Genomic DNA, 17,081 nt, shown 5'->3' on the forward strand with positions numbered 1-17,081 from the left:
TCGTACAAACAATATCAAACATTACAGAGAAACACATAGTTCAACAATTCAAATAAGAGGAGTAAAGGCATTGCTCACAAGCTTATGGTCATTAAGTCTATAAGAAAATAGGGACAACACAAAATCTATTAGACCAGGGCCTAACAGACCCCTATAGATGTGTGACCTCGAGAACATTACTTGGTCTGCAGTTAATATTGCATCCATCAGCGATCGCCATTGCAGGGTGCTGATGGGGATAAAGCTCAATCTATGAAATAACCATATAAGTGCTGCTGTCACTATTGACTGTGATTGGTGCCGGCCGTTACAGTAGGGTGTCATCTATGATTTACACCAATGCTCGCTGATGATTTTGTCGGCTCTGCTTGTGAGAAGGAAAAATCATCGTGCTGTACATGTATGACTGTTTGAGGGAACACACTTACTGCTGCACCGTGCGGCGGATATTATGAAGGGGTTAAAGGACATTTTATGTTGAAATAGGAGAAACCACTTGTTATACGAGTTGTGTTGAGCTACATACATTTTTCTGGTTTGATTAATTTTTTGCTGATAGTAGAACATTTTTATTTTTTTTTCTATTAAAGGTTGATTTCAGTAGGAGTTGAATCATTTTGATTGCAACTGTATTAAATATTGAAACTGAAAGGTCATGGAGTTGATTTTTTATTGGGGATAATTACAATTAAGTCAGTTTACTAATTTATGGCATGTAATTGCTAAGTAACTTAAAATTATATTCAGTATAGATAGTTTCTATAACAGTACCAGCCTAACATAATGTAAATGCTACTTGGTTATGTTTTGAAAATGAGCTGACTTTTATTTGCCCCGTTTTTGTTTTATTAACAACCAACAACTGTTTGCTGTTTTTATGCTGCAAAAACATAGTGGCTCAAACGAATAATGCATTCATTTTATTCCCTACCTATTTTATACTTGAGCGGAAAATATGCTCAAGGTATTATGAGGAAACGCAGCTGCTGGATTAGAATTAAGCTATAGTAAAAAAAATATTTATACATGAGATTCAGGCCACAGGCATCTGATTTACCTTCCAAATAATGCAACACACAATAACACTTTAATAAACGCTATTTGCATATACCAAAAGGAACATTTATTTGAAGGGGTTGTAGCAAGTTTTCTAAGATAGTCTCTGATAATTAAATAGGGGATAACTTATTAATCTCTTGGAATTTGTCTACTGGAATTCCCAGCAATCCTGCGGAGCCTTGTATGAATAAAACACATCCTGTAAGATTAGGAAATACCCAAAATACAATATAAAGGTATGAAACCTTGAATACCAAAATATATAGAAACATAAATGATGTATCCAAAAAGGGAGCAGATACACTAGCGAGCAAAAGAGCAACAAAGTTTTGAACTTTTGACTTTCAGGCTCAATATCTCACCATCCACTACAGCATCTAACATGAGACTACCCTGATTTTATAGACAATCACCTTGGCTATCTCATACATAAATTTGACTATTTAGCATATGATTAGTTATGCAGATTCTTGTTGCGTCACTGCATTATTACGGTTTTGTTCCTGCTGGTAGAAAAATCTTTTTCTTCCTGTATACTACAAATTACAACCTGTTCTCACATTCTCTAATAGCTCAGTGTGTTATTAGGTTGATTCCCAAGTGAAAGGTCACTGGTTTAAATTGAGGAGCTGCCATGAAGAAGATTTCCCAAGAAAAGAGAAACAGCATCATCCAGCTCATCTTGGCCAAGAAAATTGCCAACCTACATCATGTGAGTGCCATGCTAGTTGGACGAATACTAAATAAAGTCAGTCCATTCATTCAAAAGCCAAGATGTGGACTTCCAGACAAAATATCAGAGTCAACAAGTCGGTTCATCACAAACACAGCAGCGCAGGTGTCTCATATGTTTTGTAATAGTGAGATCACAGACATTCATGCAAGCACTGTGCAATGCATGTTACAAAAGTCTGGAATTGTGGCCCAAAAAAACATGAAGAAGTTAAGACTTCAATATCGTCATTAGAAGCGTCGGCTCGAGTTTGCAAAAAAGTACTAAAAGTGGACATCAGAAGATTGGAAATGGGTGATTTGGACGAAAGTCAATATACTAGGCTCTGATGGGTGCAATCTGCTCATTCAGAACGAATGACATGTGCTGGATGAACAGATTGGGCTTGTAGGACGGCATTCACATTAGTCTTCTTTAGATGAATTGTGGTATGTATCCGTCCATTCATATTCACCAAGATACCAAGATCTAAAAAGTCGATTGCAGTCTTGTGTGAATAGAGCAGAGGTACAGCATACGCACCTATGCTTCATTTATTCTTTATGGCAATGGCGGAGATAGCCAAGACCTGTACTTGCGATCACTGGGGGTCCCTAGTGTCCAGTAATTTATCCCTAACCCTATCAATAGATAACAAAAAATAATCAGTATAGAGCATTTCTAGTTTCCTGATGTTTTAGTAAACACATGGATATGCCATATAGCCTGCCCCTACACAATCTGGTACTGCCAGAATTGATTAAACAATGGCAAATTGTAAAAAAAACATTTCTCATTGACAAAAGAATAGATAACTCAGTTGTCATTTTTTTTCTAAATTTCTAAAAGAAATAACAGTAGAATCTAAAATTCTTTAATTTCATAATTATAATGCTGGAGCTAATTAATGTAGAATAATATTTTTTTAAATAGTTGACATTTAGAATACCTTTATTAAATAATTTGTCAGTTTTAAACATATGAATTGAAAGTATATTTTGAAAAGCAATTCAATAGAAAATGTTCCAAAGAAGTGCAAATTTGCACAAATGATTCCTAAACTACTGCACAGCAAAACATAAAAAAATTGTTCAGTCTCCTTAGCAGCACTCAAATTTCCAGCATTGAAAGGAACACGTTATAAGTTATTAATGTCACTAGTAAAAGCAATTAGCTATTCTATTATCCCCTTTCAGACATCAGACGTACTGCCATGTTCTATGTTGGATTCACAATAGATATGAATGAATTGATAAGTGGAGGATCAAATATGAGTTGACTTTCCATATATCTGCTGTTCAAACAACCTACAATTAGTTTCACGAGGATTAGTTAAAAAATGCCTGATGCCATTTTATACATGACGCACACCTAGCGAGTGGTCTATTGGCATCTCGGGTTTCCCCATAATGTCCTGCAGCAATCCAATCATCTGGTGTAGCAAAACCAATTATGGGTGCTAACTCAGGCAGTATAAAACCTAGGGGCCGACCAAAGATCGTTATTTTATACATGTACTGTATAGAGATAGTAGGCTATCTCTATCCAGTCTATACAGACTTAAAGGTGTTGTCTGACAAGTCTCTACTCACTTTATGTGACACAGAATGCCTGATTCCAGTGATGTGTCACTTAATAGGTTTGTTATTGTTTCAATAAAATCTGTGTTTTATAAGCAGGATAGAGAAATAGTTGACATGTAGTCCTCCTGCTTCATGTAACACTTCCCCACTACTGATTGGCAGAAAGCTGCTAATTAGTAGTGTGGGTAGGGTTATACTCAAAAACTTCTACTTCTTCACTCCATGATGCCACCATTTCCTTAAATCTTAAAGGCCTATAAAAGTGCTTGATGGCTTTGGAAAAAAAAACATTAAAATGACAATTTGACATCGCTTGTTTACAAGAAACAAAAATTAATTGAGTTCTCAAACTCTTCTCAGTACAACTTCCCCCACATTTTTCAGGCCAACAATCTCAAGTAAAATTAGGAACATTGATATCAGAGACTCTCTTTACTTTAAACTAAGTTCTGAAGTTGCTCATGATAATAGCAGATTTCACATTTCGGTCTGCCTAATTTATAACTCTCCCTCAACTATATTTAAATGCTATTTTAAACCTACAATTTCTGAAAAAAAATCAGAAAATACAGCAGGGTAAGCTTTTTTTTGTGTGTAAATTTTAACCCCGTTCCCGACATTTGACTTACAGTAACGTTATATACTGGGTCCCTGACTTTCCTGGCAGATGATGACGGTGTTATTCGGCGATCATCTGTATTTAACAGCCTTGAGTGGCAATGGCAATTTGTGACAGTGGCATTTACTGTGTGCTGGCAGAGGTGCACCTCATTGTTTTGACAGTATGGGGGTCTGCTTAAGACTACCATACCTGTCACAATGATACTCCTGTGAAAGCCAACCTGTAGATGGCAATCATGGGAGACTATGATTTTCACTATACATAGCAATATCATAGTATTTATGTGTATAGTACAAGTAATTGGATGATCGTAGGTTTAAGTTCACTAAGCAGAAAAAAAATGTTTTTAAAAAGATAAAAAAAAAAGTAAGAAATAAAAAAATACACGTTTGGTATTGCTTTGATAATAAAAGTCCTTCCTATCAAAAAATTATATTATATTTTTCTTACTTTCCAGTACATCACATGATAAAATTAATAGTGTTCTTCAAAAATAAAACTCATCATGCAAAAAGGAAGCCCTCATATTGCTATGTGGACTGAGCAATAAAGTTATAGCTCTTGGAGGAAGAGAGGGAAAAAAACGACAGCGCAAAAATGGAGAATTGCCCAATCGGGATGTGGTTAATAGTGTCCCAGATTAGACTATAGATTCAACTTCTCAATGTAATGACCCTGCAGGAACTCTATCACCCTGACTGAACCTTTCTGATGTCTTCCTCTGTAAGCATGTGCCGTGAGCGCAGTAGAATTCTCTCAAGCTCACGGCAAGCGGAGGAGAATTTTCCCATTCTGTCAGTGACGTGCATGAGGTGAGCCGAGTTCATTGGACATGAACTTGACTCATCTGGATGCCGTCACAGCCAGGCACTGAGGAGCGCAAGCATGCCTGCGCTTCTCAGTGTCTGCGGCATGGCAAGCTGGATGTCAGCTTTCGGCTGCGATCCAGCCTGTCATGTGAATGTAGCAGAGGTGGAGCCGTCCTGGGAACCATGGAAAGGTAAGGATGATGTTGGTTTATTATTTTACTTTTATTGCAGGAGATCGTTGGCTTCAGCTGGAATGGGCGTGATGGTAAGTAGGGTTTAATTTAGAACATTAAAGAATTGTGTGTTTATTTCAATTAAAGGACTTTATTCTGGGTGTTTGTGTTTTTTTTTAACTTTGACTATGGGGTTAGTAATGGGGGTGTCTTATAGATGCCTCTCCATTACTAACCTGGGCTTGATGTCAGCTGGCATTATAAGCTGACATCAACCCCAGCCCTATTACCCCACTGCCACGGCTACAGGGCAGTGGGAAGAGCGAGGCTAAGTGCCAGAATTGGCGCATCCTATGGATGCGCCATTTCTGGGGCGGCTGACGGCTGGTGTTTCTAGCCTGGGAGGGGGCCAATATTCATGGCACCCTTCCTGGGCTATTAATATCAGCCCCCAGCTGTCTGCCTAGCCTTTGCTAGCTATTAAAATAGGGAGGACCCCACGTCATTTTTTGGGGGGTCCCCCATTTTAATAGCTAGTAAAGGCTAGGTATTCAGCTGGGGGCTGATATTAGTAGCCTGGGAAGCTCCGTGGGTATTACCCCCTTCCCCGGCTTCAAACATCTGCCCCAGCCATCTGCTTAACCTCAGCTAGAGACTAAAATTACGGGGAACCCCACACCAATTTTTTTTTTAATAAATCCTTTATTTTAACACTAAATGACAAGTACAGTAATCAACACTATCACTGTACTTCTTATATATGTGACTGACATGTTTCTATCTATATAATCTATGTGTGATGCTCTATACTTTCTATTCTAAATTGTCGGGTACCAATGCTGAATTGCCGGCCGGCTTTTTTAAAGAGACGGTGCATGAAAACACTATTATTTTTTAAAAAAAATCCTTTAATACTATATGACAAGTTCAGTAACCAACACTGTCACTGTACTTCTTATATATGTGACTGACATGTTTCTATCTATCTAATCGATGTGTGATGCTCTATTCCTTCTGTTCTAAATTGTCGGGTACCGCTGCTGAATTGCTGGCCGGATTTTTTAAAGAGAGTGTCTTCTGAGCAGTTTTTCAGCTTTTGGACACCTTTGAAGGTGTTTTCTATGTGTTTTTATTTGCCTGCCATTGGTTCGACAGTGTTCTAAGGTGTTCGACGAACAGTTCCATGAACATCCCGGGATTCGACGAACCGAACCGAACCCGAACACTACGGGGGTGGCTCAACACTATTCAGAACAGCATTTATCTCTATAATTCATCTACCCATCAGATACTTTAACATTTAACATATGGAGTGCCCATAAGGAGAGATATAGTAACCCAGATGTCATCTAAATATTAAAAAAAAAGCCGTAAAATGAACAAATCCAAATCTTAAAGACTCAGCAATAAAACTACACTAGTTTGAGCACACACATAGTTCTGCTTTCTGCACTAACTTAAGATGTGGTTTTCTTTATGAGCATGGCAAACCTATTCAGACTCTAAAAATGATACATTATGTGTCTCATAGCAAAGCTTTAATATCATTGGGGAGCAGAGTAATTAAATAAAACATAAAATTTTTAATTTATTTTATTACATACTCAACAGGTGTAAAACTTAAAGATCCAAAACATGCTCCTCTGACTGATTTGGTTTTTTGACCTTGAGAAGCTCCTCATTTCCCGCAGCACAGCCAGCATAATGTGATTATCTCCATTATTACATTTTAAGCATTGACATTGACCCTCAATTTAAGAAACTTATACAGTAAAAATTCCTGTTTTATTGGGAAGACTAATATCTGTTATGTTGGAATCCTCCTAACCATTCCTTCTTCAAATACACCTGAAGGTAAATTAATAATCTCTCAAAAGATTTACAGAAAAATGTAACCAATTTCTCTAGCACAGAGCCAATCTGGCTAACACGAGTAATACAAAATCAAATGATATTAGCTATATCTACTGATAGTGGTCAAACTCATTACTGCTAAACACTGGCAATCAATTTTAATTGTAGCAAACAAGTCATGCCAGACTAATCTCATTTCCTTCTATGATAGAATCACTGACCTGGTGGATCAGAGAAATGAGCTAGATATAATATATCTCGACTTCAGCAAAGCATTTGATAAAGTATTTCATACTATCCTTATTGAAAAAATGACCAAGTAGAATCACAACTGTTATTCTAAAGCATTAATGATGGTGCCATTAATTTCTTCACCACCCTTGAGCAAATTATCATTAAAGGGGTTGTCCAGTACTTTATATTACCCCCCCAATGTATTCCCCTGGGACCCCTAAGGATTTTTGTAAATACCTTATGTTGCAGATAATGCCTGTGAGCGGTGCTATCACTGGCCGCTCACAGCCATCACATGACCCCTGGCTGCAGCCGGCTCTGACATCCGCTGACGTCACGACAATTGCTGGCAGCAGCCGGGGGTCTCTGTCTTCTGCGTTCCAAGGTGGATGCCAGGCTGTGGGCGGAGTTACCCCCCGCGTCACACCCGGCATACAAAAATCCTTAGGGGCCCGGGAGGATACGTTGGGGGGGGGGGTAATATAAAGTACTGAACACCTTCTTTAAATCTAAAGTAGTCCATTGGAGAACCTTACAAATTATCTAACCTTTATACTAGATGATCGGGGAGGTCTGAAATGTAGTTCTTGCCTTTGACCAAATGATAAAGGACAAAAAAAGGAAAGAACATTGTGAGCACAGTATATTGTATGTATTGCCTGGTGAGAAAACTACTTAGGAACGATTCATTGCCAAGGCTATTCACATGGCTATTTAAATCTGTAGAGAAAAGTGTTAGTAATCTTGTCACTTTAAACAATTTAAATGATGTACGTGGGCAACTGATTGAATTGTACATAAAGACATTAATTCCCTGCATTTTACTATATCTCTTTGTAGAACAGACGAGATATCGGTAAATTGAATATTACATTGAAAAAACCTCAGAATGTTTGCATTTCTGCTCTTCTGATTCATTCAAGCATATTGATGAATGAATTATACATTTGACATTCTTATTAATATGCAATGTAAGGCAATTTCTTTCATGACTCTGTCCATTTGTTTTATACATTAATTAAAATGAATAATGAATTGAATCAAAATGGCAAATACTATTACTCAAACACCTTTACTGATAAGTATATTATGAGAATTGTTAAACTGGTGAATTTTTAACTCCTTCAACACTGCTCCATTTTTGGCATTAAGGACTCCAGGTTTTTTTGTGTGTCTTGGATATACAAATAACTGATCCAGACCACCCCCTGCCCCGCAGTTTTCTTCTCTTTCCGCCCCCATGGGGGGTGGTCCTGGGGCATTCTGCTGACAATCACTCTCAGGGGCAGCCCCCCCACCTTGACGGACATTTCCACAGCCGTGCTCATGGTTGTTGGGGGCGGGCTTCCTCTTTGGCGCCATTCTGGGACCCGGCCCACGATGGGAGGCGACCTCCTGTGGTCTTTTGGCGCGCACATTATGGCGCTCGTTCTTCTAGGGCGGGCGCCATATTTAGTACAACGAAACAGTCTCTTTTCAGGCGCGCAGTACCCGTTGTTAGCGGGCACGAAATCCTGCCGACTACGCCAAAGCTGACTCGCCCCCTGGGCCGTGGGGCACGCGGATCCGGGCGATAGGGGAACGATGGGGGTAGTAGTGGCGGCCCGGTCCCGCGGCTCAGGGTGGTCAGACCAATGGTAGCCTGCTACGTACCGACGATAAAGTCCGACTACGCCACCCGTGGATTGCGGTTGTTAGGAACCGCCGCTGCAAGGCAGTCCGCTGGGGCTGATGACGTGTGCAGCTGGGATGGTGTGACTCCCCACGGGAAGAGTGTGGCCCCAGGGCAGTGTAGTGGATGTTGGGAGTGATGGTAGTGAGAGTCCCGGTGCTGATAGTGCTGGAGGAGCGAAAAAGCACACAGACAACGTACTGCAGTCCAATGTCGTTTAATCACAGTTCAGGTACTCCAGGTCACTTCTGTACAGGTAGTGACCGCCCGAGCCGTGCTGCGTCCACCAGGTGTGGGGCTCGGTCAATTCCCAGGCAGTTCAGGAGCATGGCACAGGACCCCATTTAATCCTTTCTCTGGCCTGCCTCACCAGTGACCCACTTTTGTCCAGCTGGTGCGGACTTGTGCGGTTAAACGTGGGCCCCGTCCTCCGCTGTCCTATATGGTGCCTTCCTAGCAGGTTTGATGAGGTGTCGCACCAATAGATGATCACGACAACCGGTCTTTGGCTGAGGGTAGTTTCTCCTCCACCAACTTGGGATCAGGTACCCTTAATCTGCCTAACCCTTCACCCTGGATTCTCGTGGGTTCTTAGGGTCCCTTCCACCTTCTTGTTCCTGAGCCCTTCTGTTTCTCTGTCTCTTCTTCTCCCTTTCCGTTCCTTCCTGTTCCTTTCTCTTGGAGCTGGGCTTAGGTGGCACCACAGCTCCCCTTCACCTCCTCCTCGGCCTCTCACTAGGCCCTCCTGGAGTAGAGCTCCTACAGAGCCTCTACTCACTGTCTTCTCCTCTCTGGACAGAACCTAGATCTAAGATGGTGCCCACCTTTTATACCTCCCTCTGACCATGAGCCCAGGTGACCAGCAACCAATGGGCTCCTTCCTATGCTCAGCAACCAACCCCTATCTGCCCCTACAGCACTGGGTGTTCTACCCCCCCTCCCCACTCCAGACAGGGACAAAGTCGGTCGTGCCTGCACTTCTGTCTAGTGGGAGCACCGTAGAGCTGTCCCTCGGAAATGGGGTGTGTGTGCTGTATGCAGCTAACTGAGCCCTGGTCCATACTCCATCCTTACCCGGGAGTGGAATATCACACCTCTGGCAGAGGTGCAATACCCCTGTAGCGGCCGAGCCCTCGGGGCGCTACACTTACTTTAGAGTCTCCTTTATTTAAACAGAACCAAAGTCCATATTGAAGAAGATGATGTGGAAGACACATTGCAGCCTTCAGAAACACAAGTCAGCTCCTTGAGGGAACCTGCAGTAGAGAGTCCAGCCACAATGTAGGGGGAGGTGGCTTCTGTGACCCCCCAAGTCAGCCACAGGTTCAGGAGGGCACTTCCGTCCCTGCACTGGGATGGGGGCACATACACCAGCACACAGATGGCCGTGGAGCAAAAGTTTTACCAACGGGTCTTGGAATTTTTAGAAACATTCAGCATAATGATGATACTGATAGATTCCTTAAAAAAAGTAGGGCCCTTTGCAATAAAAATACCTCAACATCTCCAACTATGGGTCAGGAGTAGCGATGAGCGAACCAGCTCGCCACTACTCGGTACTCGCCCGAGCACCCCAATGCTCGATGAGCTTGGCGAGTATTTCCAGCTTGTTCGAGCGGGAGCCCAGCCCTGCATGTTTGGCACTCTTTAGAGAGCCAATGAACATGCAGGGATGGCTTGCCACACACTGTAATGCCGTAGCCATTTTGGTTGTGGCATTACAGTGATTGGCTGGCCGCATAGCGTCATCGGGTCTATTTAAAACCTGGTGACGCTAGGCTCGTCACAGTCTACCCAGAAACAGACAGAGTAGGGAGAGATGCTGCTGCGTGATGGAGAGATTTGCTTGTTTATTAGTTAGTGTAGGTATTTCGCAACATATCTATTTAGCCATCTGAACTAACAGTCCTTCTGAGGACTAATCCAGCTGCATATATTCAATGGTGGTAAACACTATGGCCAGCATAATGAAAATCACGAATATGGAGTGCGGAAAAAACACAACTCACACCCCATGGTCGCACAAGAAATTGCTTACTCAAAATGAATGTAAAAACACAAGAGAGAACTGAGTATACAGCATATAAAAAAGACTTTATTAATAGAAGTATAGATACACAATATTATAAATATAATGACGCCTCTTGATAAAGCAAACCCGCGAAACGCGCGTCGAGGCCCGCAGGTTCCACACTGGTCTGCTCCTGCCTTGTTCCCTGCCCCCCTCCTTGAGCGCCCCTTGGTGACTTTTTTGGTGAGTGTATCCTATATATGGATTTTATCTACTTTGGCCCCATTAGGGGGAAAAATGGGATATGTATTGACCATTATTTAATGTACTGATATCCTTCTATAGATACCTCTCTTATCTTACCATTTATCAGCATATGCTGCTTTGGGTCACTCTTTTTCCCTTTCCCCCCCCTCTTTCCCTCCCCTTTTTCCCTCCATTACACTATCCTACCATTTTGGTTAGTCGTGGATAGTTATTACGTGCCCTTGTGGTTCCAGATTGTCTCCCTATTTGCGCCCTTGTGGCTCTGTATCGTCTCCCTATTTGCATCATTTCATTATATTTATAATATTGTGTATCTATACTTCTATTAATAAAGTCTTTTTTATATGCTGTATACTCAGTTCTCTCTTGTGTTTTTACATATATTCAATGGTGATAGCAGAAGTTCGGCAGGAAGGCAGGGATTGTGACAGACAGTGAATACAGCACAAGAGGGTCCATTACACGTTCTGTTTGTTTCTATTGTTACAGATATTTGTAGACATAGCCCCAGATATCAGGGGCCAGGGATAATTTTTTTATCTTAATCCGATTATTTGCTTAAAAATCAATCCACAGTACACTATTTTTCAGCTCCATTTGCTTGTTAGCACTGCAGAACACAGCCACATCTTTTCCATATTACAGTGATAAAAATCCAGAAATTTGAAGTGAACGTGGAAAATATTGGCCTCCATTTACAGTTTGTTGCAGTGTGTCAGTGAAGCTATTCACTCGTGCTGGCTGTGAAGAATAGTAAACTACAGGGCCGCTATTTAAAACCGCGATTCTCCGTCAGACGTATCACATATAACTGTGGTCCAAATCCAGCCATTTGTAGTGAACGTGGAAAATATTGTCCTCCATTTAAAATGGGCAAGGTGCGTGGCAAGGGATGGGAAAGTGCACATGATGGTGATGGTGCATGCAGAGGTCGAGGCATTGGGAAAGCTGAAATTGTACCACAACAAACACCCACATCTTGTGACTCGACCTTCCTGTCCCAATTACTAGTGTTGTGGAGACCCTCTTTGTTTTAAGGAGAACTTTGGAATAGACAGCAAAGAGTCTTCACATTGACTGTGAGATTCAAATTAAGATACTTCATCGATGAAGGAAGAGAGACAGAACAGAACAGAACTTCATTGTTACAGAAAACCGAAATAGACTTATTAGTAACAAATTTCCCTTGGCTCAGCGTAAACCTTCTTGTCAAGGACTTTTCAGGAAACAAGTATCTCAGTCAGACCTTCCACAATGTAAAATTAGAAAACACTCAAGCAGACTTCATACATAGCAAAAATATAAATTGTTTTTATCTAAATTAATAATGATATCTAGATATTAAAAAATTAACCACAACACTAGGGGACAGCAGAACACCACTATTGAACACAGAGTAGTGTCAAAAGGTTGTTGGTTGGATAGCAGATAATGTTTCCAGTCACTTTGTCACCACCACCAGCACCCTATCTTCCACATGGTCAAGTCTCAGTAGCAGTGAGTCTGGACCGCATATTCCTCACCCTGATCCTCCTTCTTCCCACCATGCCGAGTGCCTGGAGACAACTGATCCCACACTTGGACACTCTGAAGACCTGTTCACTTTTCCATTTATAGATTCGGGCCTCTTGCCCGGCCAGCTTCAAGCGGGGCAAGAGGAGGACACGTGTTGCAATGCCCAAATATTTGAACAGCCACAGTCAAACGAAAGTGACTGTGGAAAAGTGAAATTACTGTCACAAGAGGTGGATGACGATGAGACACAATTGCCAGAAAATCAGGAGGAGAACCAGGGTGCAGAAGTGGAAGACGAGGTGGTGGACAATATAGTCACTGACCCAACTTGGCAGGGGGACATGCAGAGTAATACAGCAGCACACAGGGGGAGGGAGGCGTAGCACCACAACAGGCAGGAGGAAACAGTGTGGTGGTCACAGACACAAGGAGTGCAAGCGCTCTCCGCAACACCAACACAACGGAAGTTGCCAGTACAACTATTAGGTATTCCCAAGTCTGGTTGTTTTTTAAAGACTCTGTAGATAACCCCAAAAAGGCCATTATCACCATCTCCCAGGCCAGTATCAGCAGGGGTAGCAAAACTAGCAGTCTGATCACCACCAGCATGATCAGGCTCATGACAGCAAAGCGCCCGACTAGGTGGGCTGAACGCCAGGGTCCAGAAACAGTGTCTGTGGGTGACACCACTGCTTCTTCCGCTGTTGGGCCGGCATGCTAATCCCCTGTCCATGGTGCATGCAAAGATACCTTCTGCCCTGCACCTGTTGTTGCACACTCTCAACTAGCACCATCAGCAACCACATCCACGTCCTTGTCGCAGCGCAGCGTTCAGTTGTCCATACCCCAGTCTTAGAATTCAAGCGCAAATACGCAGCCAACGCCCCACAGGCCACACTACTTAATTCATACATTTTGCGAATGCTTAAGCTCGAAATGTTGCGTTTAAGCTTTCCGCAACCTGATAGCGGTCGCCGTCCCTTGGTACTCCGTTTCCAGCTGCCACTATTTCTCCCGGTGTGCCTTCCCGCATTACACGAGCAAGTGTCCAACAACATTAGCCGTGCCCTCAACAACTCAGTTACTGGGAAAATACACATAACCACGGACACGTGGACAAGTGCTTGAGGACAGGGATAATACATCTCGCTGATGGCACACTGGGTTAATATAGTGGAAGCCGGGACCCAATAGGACGTTGTATGGAACACGTCCTCCTGAAGCTGAGGATTGTGGGCCCTGGCTCAATCAGAGTTGTCCCCACATTCTATAGCTCCTGCACCTCCTCCTCCTCTTCAGCCTCCATCTCTGGAATGACTACATCATTCACAAGCTGGAAGCACTGCAGCACTGCCTCGGCCAAGCGGCAACAGGCTGTTCTGAAGCTAATATGCTTAGGTGACAAACCGCACAATGCTGAAGAGTTGTGGACAGCTGAGAAAGAGCAGGCATATCTGTGGCTGAATCTACAGCCAGGCATGGTCGTGTGTGATAATGGCCGGAACCTGGTGGTGGCTCTGAACCGAGGGGAGCTCATACATGTACCATGCATAGCCTTTCTCAAAATCTACCCGCATCTGCCAGATCTGTTTGTCAAAGTATGCCGCTTGGGTCCTCATTATAGAAAGTCAGCTACAGCTTCCGCCGCCCTTGACTTGCTTCAGCAGCATTTGCAATTTCTAGCTCACCGACTTGTGTGTGATGTCCCCATGCTTTGGAACTCTACATTGCAGATGTTGGGAAGGATTTTTGACCTGGAGATGGCAGTTGTTGACTACCATCATCAACACGGCCATTGGAATTCAGGTCAGCCTCCACACATGAGACCTCAGGAGTGGGCATGGATGTCAGACATCTATGCCATCCTCCAAAACTTTGAGGACTCCACCAAGATGGTGAGCGGTGATGACTCCAAAATTAGTGTCACCATCCCGCTTCTCTGTCTTCTGAAATGCTCTCTGCTCACAATTAAAGAGGAGGCATTGCAGGCAGAGCACGATGAGATGGAGAAAAGAACCATACAGGGTGATTCCATACAGCCCAGCCTAATCTCATCCCATTGTGGATTGGGTGACAATGAGGAAGAGGAGGAGGAGTAGGAAAAACATGAGCTTGATTCCTGCACTATAAATGGTACTACCCACACAACTGTCATACCGTCTGTTCAGCATGGATGGCCTGAGGAGAGGGAGGAGGAGGATGAGAAGGAGAGCATGATCAGTCGTCCTCTTCATGAGGACATGGAAGTCTTGCCAGTTAGCATTCTGGCACACATGGCTGAGTTTATGTTATGCTGCCATTCCCGTGACCCTAGCGTTGTGGGTGACTGTCATTACTGGTTGGTGACACTTCTAGACCCACTCTACAAGGAGAACTTTCTATCTCTCCTTCCCGCTGCGGACAGGTATGCTAAAATGGGGCAGTACCAAAAGGCCTTTGCTGCAGAAATATTAAAAAAATTCCCATCTGTAAACGCTGGCGGCAGAGGTCACAGTTCGTTGGACAACCAAGGAGTACAGGTGAGAGAGACACAAATCCAATCCAGCAGAGGCAGGGGAACACTGTCAAAGTTCTGGGACAGTTTTCTCAGACCCTACCATTGCACAAGCCCTTATTCACGAGGTAGTCTTACAAGGAGGGAAAAGTTTGAGAAGATGCTGAAGGTGTATGTCCACTGTGATTCCTCTGTGCTGTATAATTATTGGGTGTCCAAGCTGGACACGTGGCATGAACTGGCTCTCTACGCCTTGGTGATCCTGGCCTGCATTTTGTCCGAGCGGGTTTTTAGTGTCGCTGGAGGAATTATAACCAATAGGCATATCCGCCTGTCAACTAAAAATGCTGACAGGCTGACTCTTATGAAAATGAACAAGGGCTGGATTGGGCCAGACTTCTCAACACTGCCAAATGAAAGCAGCGTAACAAACTCAAATACACTGTCTTTATTTTGGGAGGTCTAACTCTATTCCCATGCACCTCTATCTTCACATCCAGACATGGGTATATTCTTCCTGATTTTGTCTATTTGCTCTTGTCCTCCTCCTCCTCCTCATCCTCATCCTTCACCACCATATCTACCATATCAACAGTGGGTACGGAAAGTATTCAGACCCCATTAAATTTTTCACTGTTTGTTTCATTGCAGCTTTTGGTAAATTCTATTTTTTTTCTCATGCACCCCATCTTGACTGAAAAAAAACAGAAATGTAGAAATTTTTGCAAATTTATTAAAAATGAAAAACTGAAATATCACATGATCATAAGTATTCAGACCATTTGCTCAGTATTGAGTAGAAGCACCCTTTTGAGCTAGTACAGCCATGAGACTATTTGGGAATGATGCAACAAGTTTTTCACATTTGGATTTGGGGATCCTCTGCCATTCTTCCTTGCAGATCCTCTCCAGTTCCGTCAGGTTGGATGGTGAACGTTGGAGGACAGCCATTTTCACGTCTCTCCAGAGATGCTCAATTGAGTTTAGGTCAGGGCTTTGGCTGGGCCAGTCAAGAATGGTCACAAAGTTGTTCTGAAGCCACTCCTTTTGTTAATTTAGCTGCGTGCTTAGGGTCATTGTCATTGTCTTCGGCCAAGTCTGAGTTCCAGAGCACTCTGGAAGTGGTTTTCATCAAGGATATCTATGTAATTGGCAGCATTAATGTTTCCTTCAATTGCAACCAGTCGTCCTATCCCTGCAGCTGAAAAACACCCCCATAGCATGATGCTACCACCACCATGTTTCACAGTTGGGATTGTATTGGGCAGGGGATGAGCAGTGCCTGGTTTTCTCCACACATACCGCTTAGAATTATCACCAAAAGTTCTATTTTCGTCTCATCAGACCAGAGAATCTTATTTCTCAAAGTTTGGGAGTCCTTCATGCATTGAGCAAACTCTAGGCTGGCTTTCATATATCATGCACTGAGGAGAGGCTTCCGTCAGGCCACTCTGCCATAAAGGCCCAACTGGTGGAGGGCTGCAGTGTTAGTTGACTTTGTGGAACTTTCCCCCATCTCCCTACTGCTCAGCCACAGTGATCTTGGGGTTCTTCTTTACCTCTCTCACCAAGGCTCTTCTCCCACAATTGCTCAGTTTGGTTGTTTGACCAGGTCTAGGAAGACTTCTGGTGGTCCCAAACTTCTTCCATTTAAGGATTATGGAGGCCACTGTGCTCTTAGGAACCTTGAGTAATGCAGAAATTCTTTTGTAACCTTGGCCAGATCTGTGCCTTGGCACAATTCTGTCTCTGAGCTCTTTGGGCAGTTCCTTTGAGCTCATGATTCTCATTTGGTCTGACATGCACTGTGAGCTGTGAGGTGTTATATCGACAGGTGTGTGCCTTTCCAAATCATGTCCTATCAGTTTAATTAAACATAGCCGGACTCCAATGAAGGAGTAGAACCATCTCAAGGAAGATCACAAGGAAATGGACAGTATGTGACTTAAATATGAGTGTCTGAGCAAAGGGTCTGAATACTTATGACCATGTGATATTTCGATTTTTCTTTTTTAACCCCTTAAGCCCCGGAGCATTTTTCGTTTTTGCATTTTCGTTTTTGCTCCCCTTGTTCCC

This window comes from Phyllobates terribilis, unplaced genomic scaffold (assembly GCF_046119375.1).
Source record: "Phyllobates terribilis strain yellow unplaced genomic scaffold, ASM4611937v1 Scaffold_3__8_contigs__length_932513732, whole genome shotgun sequence".
Lineage (NCBI taxonomy): Eukaryota > Metazoa > Chordata > Amphibia > Anura > Dendrobatidae > Phyllobates > Phyllobates terribilis.